General features: G+C 42.5%; 1 non-coding gene across 1 annotated transcript; it reads right to left on the bottom strand.

Moving 5' to 3' along the window:
* Window positions 1-1,487: 1,487 nt before the first annotated feature.
* Window positions 1,488-1,677, bottom strand: LOC123845177 (U2 spliceosomal RNA). Its single transcript, XR_006791006.1, has one exon. It is a non-coding gene; the product is annotated as a U2 spliceosomal RNA (small nuclear RNA).
* Window positions 1,678-9,864: the final 8,187 nt, after the last annotated feature.

Here is a 9,864-nt window from a genome sequence, read left to right as displayed (position 1 = left end):
TTGAATCCCGAGTGGGGCTCCCTGCTCAGTGGGAAGACTGCTTTTCCCTCTCCCCAAACCCTGCCACTACTTGTGCTTGCTCTTCCTATCTTTTTCTCTCTCAAATAAATAAGTCTTTTTATTTACTTATTTATTTGAGAGAGAGAGAGAGAGCCTGAGGGGCAGGGAAGGGCAGAAGGAGAGGAAGAGAATCCTCAAGCAGACTCCCTGGTGAGCACTGAGCCCGACTCTGGACTCGATTCCAGGATCCTGAGATCACGATCTGAGAGAAATCAAGTCTGTTGCTTAACCAACTGAGCCACCTAGGCGCCGCTATTGTTTTGTTTTGTTTTTTTAAAGATTTTATTTATTTATTTGAGACAGAGAGAATGAGATAGAGAGAGCATGAGAGGGAGGAGGGTCAGAGGGAGAAGCAGACTCCCCGCCGGGCAGGGAGCCCGATGTGGGACTCGATCCCGGGACTCCAGGATCATGACCTGAGCCGAAGGCAGTCGCTTAACCGACTGAGCCACCCAGGCGCCCTATTGTTTTGTTTTTTATATTTTGGTCTCTAATCCATCTCAAATTAGTCTTTGTGAATGGTGTAAGGTAGGGTCAGGTTCATTTTTCCCCCTATGGATATCTAGTTATTCCAGCACCATTTGTTGAAAATAATTTCCTAATTGGATTGCTTTGGCACCTTCACTGAAAATCAAATAACTGCATACATGTGGGTCTAGTTTTGAACTCTCTTATTTTCTTTCTTTGTTATATTTGATTATCCTTATGTCTAGGCCCCATTTTTAAACTAATTTTATAACTGGTCAATTCAACATAATCTCTCTGGGCCTCAGTTCCTCATTTACACAATGAATTATTGTAGCTACCTGATTTGTGAGGCCTCATATTTATAAAATCCTGTAGTTCTTGGTTCTTAGCACTGCACCATCCTATTTGTGCCAATAATTTTTTTGTATTGATTCTATAGCTTGCTGGTTTCGAAAGAAGTTTGATCAGTGTAAGGAATGTGTAAATTCCCTCTCTTTCCCATAACTCTGGTGTCTCATTTCTGCCTCATAATTTCAGAAAAATGGTTTGCATTATTTGATATTGGCTAGAACTAGTAACAGATCCTGCTGTGTCTGCTGGTTTCTCTGGTAGAAATGTCTTATAAACAGAGACACCTGCCAAAAGTTAGGACCAGCTATGACAATTGGGTAGTCTATAAACAGGATAACCACATAATTTATCTTGCAAATGAGGGCACTTTTGAGATTGAAAGGGATCATAATCATCATACAATCTTATATATTAGTAATTATATATCATATATTAATTCTATAGTTTATTATACTAATTATATTTTATTATATTGTTTATTATAATTTCTATATGATATATTTTATTATATTATTAAATTATTAATCATATTTTATTGTATATTAATTATCTATAATGTGATTATAAATAATTATAAGATTGTATGGTTATTATTATTTTGTCCCCAACGGGGGGGGACCATGCCTGGAAGGACCACAATACCTGGTCGGTGTGTGGAGTGGACAGAACAAGCTCCTTTTTAATCTCCCTTCTCCAAAAATCCATTCAATATGTTGTCCTTGGATAGCAGATGTATCAGATATTAAGCTTATAAGAACAGATACCACACTTGATCTTAGCCAAAGGCCGAGAAGCCTTGAAACTGGTAATTATTAATAACTGTGCCTGGTCAACAGGTGTAAATCAGGAGTGCCCTGGAATGTATAGGAGCCCTGTTAATAAACCTCTTAGAACTCAAAGTCATTCATTCAATAGCCATTTTTCGGGGCGCCTGGGTGGCTCAGTTGGTTAAGCGGCTGCCTTCAGCTCAGGTCATGTTCCCAGTGTCCTGGGATCGAGCCCCGCGTCGGGCTCCCTGCTCAGCGGGGAGCCTGCTTCTCCCTCTCCCTCTGCCTGCCTCTCTGCCTACTTGTTCTCTCTCTCTCTCTGTCAAAATAAATAAATAAAATCTTTAAAAAAAAAAATTCCATTCAATAGCCATTTTTCAAATGGTTAAGTGTCAAGCTCTGTACTGGGTGCTGGAGGGTCTAAGACAAACTGTGATTCCTGCCCTAAGGAGATTTCAGTATAGCGAGGGAAGCAGACCAAAAAAACCCAGACAACTGTAGTGAGGTATTTCAGTTCCATGACAGATATTTGCCCAGGGTTCCTTGGAAGGCAGGCAGGAAAGATACTTGAGCCTGGGATACCTCGGTGGCTCAGTTGGTTAAGCGTCTGGCTTTGGCTCAGGTCATGATCCCGGGGTCATGGGACTGAGTCTCGAATCGGGCTCCCTGCTTGGCAGGGAGCCTTCTTCTCCCTCTGCCTGATGCTCCCCCGCCTGTGCTCTCTCTCTCTCTGACAAATAAATAAAATCTTTAAGAAAAAGAAAGAAGAAAGAAAGAAAGAGAAATTTGAGCTAAGTTTTTATTATTTTTTAATTTTTTAAAGATTTATTTATTTATTTGAGGGGAGGAGGGGCAGAGGGAGAGAATCTAAGCAGACTCCCCGCTGAGCACAGAGCCCGCCTCAGGGCTCAGGACTCCGTCTCATGACCTGAGATCGTGACCTGAGCCAGAGGCAGACACCTAACCCACTGTGCCACCCAGGGGCCCCTTGAGCTAAGTTTTTAAACAACAAAGTGTTACCAAAGGGTTTGCGGGAGGTAGCAGGGAGTATGTTGTAGAAAACTTTTAGGTACCAGGTGCGCAACTGGGACAATGAAAATAACAGTATTAATAACAAGTTAGATTTGCATAGCCTTTTAGAGGGTTGTTAAAAAATTGGGTTGCTTGCCTGGAAGAAAATAGCAGCACTGTCAACACAGCCAGAGGAGATGAGAATAACAACCCATAAAAGAGATGAGCAGGGGGCGCCTGGGTGGCTCAGTCGTTAAGCGTCTGCCTTCGGCTCAGGTCATGATCCCAGGGTCCTGGGATCGAGCCCCACATCAGGTTCCCTGCTCCGCGGGAAGCCTGCTTCTCCCTCTCCCGCTCCCCCTGCTTGTGTTCCCTCTCTCGCTGTGTCTCTCTCTGTCAAATAAATAAAATCTTAAAAAAAAAAAAAAAAAAGAGATGAGCATTCAGCTCCTCGTGCAATTTCCATGGAAGCCAATCAGCAGCTGCTCCCAAGGGCTCTGTTCTCCACCCACTTCTCTTTCTGCATTCCCCCTGGATGACCTCATCCACTCCCAGTCTTTCAAAGGACAGTTCCTTGTCCTGTTAAATGGGGACGTCCTCTTAAATGGGGATGCCAGTCCTGGGCTTTCTGCTGAACTGCAGGTCTGAATATTCCCTGCTCATTGACTAACATTTCTCTTCCTCCCCAAATCTGCTCTTCTCCGGTGTTCTGTATTCTACAGAATGACCTCTCTTGCCATCCTATTGGTTACATATCAGAAACATAGCAATCATCCTATAAATCCCCTTCTTAGCTCCACGTCCTTCTGATTTTGCTTCCTTTATATCTCCAGAACCCCTCCCCTCTATTCCCACCTGGGTTGTGGCTCTTGTCACTTGCAATCTGGATTACTGCCAAGCCTCCTAACTCTTCTGCTTGTCACCAATCTGGCCCCCATCCAAACAGTCCTCCCTCCTGCCACCAAAGTGAGTTTCTGAAATGCACATCTAAGCACCTTACTTCCCAGCTTGAAACCTTTCAGTGACTCCCCACATTGCTTACAGATCCCATCTTTAGCCTGGCCACTAAGGCCCTTGTCAGTCAGATCCATGACGATTTCTCTGGCTTGCTGTGCACGCCTCCTTCACCCAGCTTTCAGTAGGCTGGCCATTCAAAACTGCTCACACACCTCCGAGCCACTACGCCCACTCTTCCCTTTCTCTTCTCACCTGTCCTCCCTGCCCTGATTGGCCTTCAGAAACCTCTCCTCTAAGTTTCAAGAACACAACTTTTCCACAGCACATTTCAGTGTCTGTCACTCCCACTAGATCAGTATTGCTCGGCCTGGGCACTACTGACACTTTGGACCCCTTCTTTGTCATGTCCCCAGACACTGTCAGATGTCCCCTGGAGAGTAAAACTGCCCCGGTTGAGCACTACTGTCCCGACTGTGAGCTCCTTCAGGGCAGAAACCATGTCTTACTTGGTTTATATCCCTTGTGCTTCCCATGGTGCCTAAGAGGGAGTGGATAGTCAACTAATATTTATGTAATGAATGAAAGAGGAAATGAATGTCCTTCTCGTTGATGCTGGCGGGACAGTTGAACAGTACAAGCTCCAGGGTAGACAATTTAGCAGTATCTATAACAATTACAAATTAAGACATCCATGGATCCAATAATTTTTCTTGGATGGATTTTACATCTATACTCATATATGTGTAAAATGATAAATGTTCCACGGTATTTATTGAAGCTTTGTTTTCAAAAAGACTGGAAGCCTAGTTGTCCACTAGTGAGACACTCTAAATAAATCGTGGCCCTTTATACAATGGAACACTGTGCAACAGTGAAATAGAATGAAAATCCCTACACCTACTGATATAGAAAGACCTCCAAGATGCATTAGGAAATTTTAAATAGCAAAGTGGAGAATGGACTATTTTTGTTAAAAGGGAGAAAAGAGTATATATTTGTACTTATTTGTACATGCAGGAAGAAACTGTGGAAGGATGCACAAGATACTAGTAATAGGTGTGTGTGTGTGTATTAGGGGTAAGGGTGGGAACTGGACAGTGGAGGGCAAAAGGTAGGAGGCAGATTTTTCACTATGTACCTATTTATACTTTCTGATTTTTAAATCTTATAAATGTATTGCCTACTTGAAATAATTATTTTTATAAGAAAAGCAGAAAATTGTAATGGTATATAGGTAATAAAGTGTACAAAACTTGTATTAATAGTTGGTTACTTCAACAGATAAAATTTCATTATAATAATTATTGCTACAAAGCAGTGTTCTATATTAAAATATAATAAAACTCTTTTCAGGGGTCCCTGGCTGACTCAGTCAGTAGAGAATACAGCACTGGATCTTGGGGTTGTGAGTTGGAGCCCCACATTGGGTGTAGAGATTACTTAAAAATAAAATCTTTAAAACAAACAAAAAACTCCCACCCTTTTTCAAATTTATGCTCATTTATGTCCCATGTGAAAATGCTGGGTTCACCTAGCTATAATAAAGTTCCCTCTAAAGAAAGCTTTTTTGGGGCGCCTGGGTGGCTCAGATGGTTGAGCGTCTGCCTTCAGCTCAGGTCATGATCCCAGGATCCTGGGAGCAAGCCCCACGTCGGGCTCCCTGCTTGGCGGGGAGCCTGCTTCTCCCTCTCCCTCTGCTGTTCCCTCTGCTTATGCTCTCTCACTCTCTCTGTCAAATAAATAAATAAAAGCTTTAAAAAAAAAAAAAAGCTTTTGTTCAACAAATGTTTTGTCTAGTCCAACATAACAGTCAGTAGGTTGCTTTTTTTTTTCTTTTTCCCAACTATACTTTCAAGTAGCCATTCCCCAGGATTTCCTGAGAAACTATTTGGTGCTAGACACAGCAGTAGATATTCTGAGGGATATGATATGAAATGACACATTCCCTGATTTTGAGTGGTTTATAACTTAATCAGAGCATACATATCCTTGTGTTTGGAGACTTCTCTGGAGCCTTTGTTCAAATGTCACCTCATACCAAGATCCCACTTTCTAGAATAGCCACCGTGGCCTCTCTACTTATCACCATCTGACAAATTACAGATGCATTTGATTATTGTTCATGTTGTCCAACTAGAACAGCACCTGCTCCAAAATAGGCTCTCAAATGAATAAATGAATGAGTTAGGAAGAAAGGAATGGTTGCAGCATTCCATACTATAGGGTGTGGTATAAACAATACATAGGATCAAATAGGACATGTGGACTTGAAGAATCAGAGATACATATGAATTTGAGTTGGAGAAGGTTGAAAAGTCATAATGAAGTATAGATCAGAGGTCTCACATGCTTTACGTTGATCAGAAATCATCCTTTTTCTTCATAGTCTTTCCTTTTTTTAAAGATTTTATTTATTTATTTGAGAGAGAGCACCCGGGCAAGAGAGCATGAGTCAAGGGGACCAGAAGGGGGACGCTTGGGTGGCTCAGTGGATTGGGCATCTGCCTTTGGCTCAAGTCATGATCCCAGGGTCCTGGGATCAAGTCCCGCATCAGGCTCCTTGCTCAGCAGGGAGCCTGCTTCTCCCTCTGCCTGCCACTCCCCCTGCTTGAGCTTGTTCTCTCCCTTTCTCTGACAAATAAATAAAAAATCTTTTAAAAAAGGTTGGGGGAGGAGAGGGAAGGGAGAGGGAGAAACAGACTCCCCGCTGAGCAGGACTCGATCCTGGACCAGGATCCGAGCCAAAGGCAGACGCACAACAGAGTAACCCAGGCGCCCTGGTCAGAAATCATCCTTAACCAGCTCATAGAAGGCTAGGTGGGGTCTGACCAACAAACTGAAGGTATACCTGAATTCTACACAAAGATAATTGACTAGAGGGGCACCTGGGTGGCTCAGATGGTTAAGCGTCTGCCTTCGGCTCAGGTCATGATCCCAGGGTCCTGGGATCGAGTCCCGCATTGGGCTCCCTGCTAGGCGGGGAGCCTGCTTCTCTCCCTCTGCCTCTGCCTCTCTCTCTCTCTCTGACTTTCATGAATAAATAAAATAAAATAAAATAAAAAAAAGATAATTGACTAGAATAAAGAATCCAAGCCAGCGCCCCAATATAAATTTACCTAAAAACTCATATAGTCCTCAATTGTCTTTGTAAGATAATGTTCTATTATTCTAATGGGAAATAGAACTCTCAGTGCTACTTAAGCCCTATTTAAATTCTCTTGATTGTAAGATCCCCTTCCGCATCTTTCTTTGGCCTTAGCCAAAGAGGAGAGCTGAAGCTTTCATTAAGTTTCTCTGGCCTTTTATTAAAGGCTTGCTTGGTAGACAGTTGGGGTTTGGCTTGCATTCTTTTTCAGCCACCTGAATGGCAGGTTGAATGGGCTTAATGGATCTAAGATGATGACAGAGAAGGCTAGTGACTAATGCATTTAACCACCTTGTTTCCAGAACAATCACCTGACTGAAAATCTTGTCATCCTTGATCAATCTTGTTAAAGGGATTTGGGCTGGTATCAGTCCAGTGCAGAGTATGTGCCTGTACATACATGATATTGTGAAATCAGAGCTTCATTTTAGAATATTCCTTCCAGATCTTGCTTCATGGTAATGATTCTCATTCTCCATGATCTGTCATCAACACTTGCACTTTTGATCACCTTCTCCCTGAAACTCCTATATCCCTTGATTTCAGTGACATAACCCTATACCACTACTTTCAAAGCAAAACAAATTGAGGTTAAGAACCCACACTGGGAGGGGGCACCTGGGTGGCTCAGTCAGTTAAGCATCTGCCTTCAGCTCAGGTCATGATCTCAGGGTCCTGGGATCGAGCCTCACATCTTACTTGGCAGGGAGTCTGCTTCTTTCCTCTCCAGCTCCCTCTGCTTGTGTTCCTTCTCTCACTGTCTCTCTGTCAAATAAATAAATAAAATCTTTTTTTTTTTTTTTTAATTTATTTGAGACAGAGAGACTGAGAGACAGAGAGCATGAGGGGGAGGAGGGTCAGAGGGAGAAGCAGACTCCCTGCCGCGCAGGGAGCCCGATGCGGGACTCGATCCCGGGACTCCAGGATCATGACCTGAGCCGAAGGCAGTCGCTTAACCAACTGAGTCACCCAGGCGCCCTAAATAAAATCTTTAAAAAACAAAAAAGCAAAAACAAAAAACAAGAACCTGCACTGGGCGGAGCCTGGCTGGCTCTGTCAGTAGAGCATGTGACTCTTGTCCTTGGGGTCTTGAATTTGAGCCCCATGTTGGGCATAGATTACTTGAAAAATAAAAACAAATTAAAAAAATAAAAGAACACACGTGGAGTCAGACTGCTGGGGCTTGACTCTGGGCTCTGTGCCCTGTTAGGTGAGCTCAGGCAAATTGTTTAAGCTCTCTGACTCTCAGTGTCTTCAAGTGATAGTACTCACATCATTAAGTCATTGTGAGACTTAAATGAATGAATAAATTTTAAACACTTAGAATTGTACCTGGAACATAAGTAGCACTTAATTAGTTGTCATTACTTTATATTTGAATTTTCTCTGTCTCCTTCTCTGGCTCCTCTTCCAGTTCCCTGAATGTGACTGACTCAAAATTTGCCTATTTATCTTTTCTTCTCTACTTTTTTTTTTTTTAGGTATGTAATCCTTCCTATGGGAAGGATTGTATGGAAAGGACTGTGAACTCTGTGTTGGTTCTGATTTTCCTCCTGGGCTCCAGCCATACTTCCAGTGCCTACCACATATTGACTTGGTTGTCTCGATAACACCAAAATCAACACTCCCAGATCCCAACTCATCATCTCAGGAGAACATTTTTTTTTTTTTTAAGATTTTATTTATTTATTTGACAGAGAGAGACACAGTGAGAGAGGGAAAACAAGCAGGGGGAGTGGGAGAGGGAGAAGCAGGCTTCCCGCGGAGCAGGGAGCCCGACGTGGGGCTCGATCCCAGGACCACAGGATCATGGCCTGAGCCGAAGGCAGATGCTTAATGACTGAGCCACCCAGGCGCCCCAAGAGAACATTTTCTTTGATGTCCCCCCAGACTTTCACCTCCAAATAGTTAATGAGCCTTTTATAATCTTTTATCTATATCCCTTCCATTTCCAATGCAACCCCCTAACTTCAGCTTTTCTGACCCCATACCTGGGTTGTTCCAATTGCTTTAAGTTTCTTTTACCTGCATATCATCATCAATTAATCACAGATTGTACAAAAAATGTCCCAGGATTCTTCTACTCAGGAAATGTTAGGACTTCTCTCTTGTCTAACATATAAAATCCAAATCCATAACTTATCATTTAAGGGTTTCCTGGGTCTGGCTCCCGAGTCCCTCCTCCTTCTTCCCTTACACCTCTGCACAGACCCCACGTTCTAGCCACCTTGACTTCTCTAGTCTCTGTGTCTTGACTCACATCGCTCCAGCTTAAGATGGCTCTTCTCCCAACTCCAGCTATTGAAATCCTAAACCCTACTTATCCTTCAAAGCCGAGTGTACTTCTTCCAGGAGGCCTTTCCTGACTTCTCAGTTCTCTTAAACTCTTTCAGACTTTCGACCATTTTTATTATACTTACTACATACTGCCCTGTAGTTATTTATTTCCATGGCTTGACTCCCCAGATAGGTTGAAAACATTTTGTGGGCAGGGACCCTATTCTGTATGTATCCTTGTATCAGACTTGCCTGGTTCAATACCTTTCATAGAGTAGATTCTTTTTTTTTTTTTTAAGATTTTATTTTTAAGTAATCTCTACACCCAACATGGGGCTCGCACTCACAATCCCAAGATCAAGAGCTGCACGTTCCACCGACTGAGACAGCCAGGCGTCCCCATATAGCAGATCCTTAATCAATGTGAATGAATGAATAAAATCATAGGTCTACTTGTATCTGTGCATAATTTTTCCAAAAGATTTGGTGGTAACAACCGCTGCCACCAAGTCATAATCTAAACCAGAAAATACACTTTGGAGAATAATTAAATTTCCTTGGCTCATTAAATCTCATAATTTGGGAAGTGGCTTCAGTGATGTGGTCATTTTTCTGCTAAGCGCCAAACCCAGACCATCAGTTCATGAAGAGTCAACATGTGGAAATGTTTATCAGCCACTAGATGCCAGAACAGAGTGGTTTTGCTCCTGCCAACAAGCAATCAATCAGAGTATTTAGTTCTTCATACTCTGAGCCCAGAATCTCATATAGGAATTATGAGAAATATAAAAACAGTTTAAGATGTTATTATTTCATGGAAGCTTTTGA

This window comes from Mirounga angustirostris, unplaced genomic scaffold, assembly GCF_029215605.1.
Source record: "Mirounga angustirostris isolate CCGP_5_RB_7025 unplaced genomic scaffold, mMirAng1.0.hap1 SCAF_5, whole genome shotgun sequence".
Classification (NCBI taxonomy): Eukaryota; Metazoa; Chordata; class Mammalia; order Carnivora; family Phocidae; genus Mirounga; species Mirounga angustirostris.
The sequence above is the reverse complement of the archived record's forward strand: the minus strand, read 5'-3'. Positions and strand labels throughout refer to the sequence as shown.